Raw genomic sequence first — 804 nt, 5'->3', positions numbered from 1 at the left:
TTTTTTTTTTTTTTCATTTGGTGGGGGATTATATTTCCTTTTTGTGTGTCTTGTAATTTTGAGTAAATGCTGACATTGTATGTAGAGCAGTAAATACCAGGATACTTGAAAATTGACATTTTCTTCTTTTATTTGACTTTAGTGTGGAGGTTTAAGTTCATTTAGTCAGGAGTTAAATTGAGTGTAGGTTTTGTTGCTGTGGTTACCTTTAGTGTACCATAGCCATCAATTTCCTATAGTAGTGGACTGACATTGTCTCATGATTGGAAGGCAGCTGGAAAGCCAGAAGGTATTTCTGAGAATTACTGCTCCACCCTCAGATTTTCAGCTATCTCTGCTCACCTGCAACACAGAGGGGATCCCTCTCCCTGCCTTTGCCTGTTTTCCAGTAGTGGATTGCTGTTGCCTGTTTTTGGTGCTTACTAAGTAAGTGGTGAGTGTCACTGGGGCTTCTTTCTCATCCTTATCCAGCCTCAATCATAGGGAGGGTCTTTGTGCCTGGGTCTCAAAGCTATTTATTAAAGAAAATATGCAAATGGAAAATAAACACATGCAAATATACCCAATCTCATTAGTCATTAGGAAAATGCAATTTAAAACCTCAGTGAGATACCACTTCATGCCCACAAGAATGGCTGAAATTTAAAAAGCCTAAAATTATTAAATGTTATTCAAGATGTGAAATTACTAGAACTCTCATATATTGCTGTTGACAGTGCAAAATTATGCAGTCCTTCTGAAAAAAATGTTTGGTAATTTCTTATAAAGCTAAACACACAATTACTATGTAACTGAGAAATTCTT

The sequence above is a fragment of the Orycteropus afer genome, unplaced genomic scaffold (genome assembly GCF_000298275.1).
Source record: "Orycteropus afer afer isolate SDZICR_OR568_19922 unplaced genomic scaffold, OryAfe1.0 scaffold00009, whole genome shotgun sequence".
NCBI lineage: Eukaryota > Metazoa > Chordata > Mammalia > Tubulidentata > Orycteropodidae > Orycteropus > Orycteropus afer.
This window is presented reverse-complemented; position numbering follows the sequence as displayed.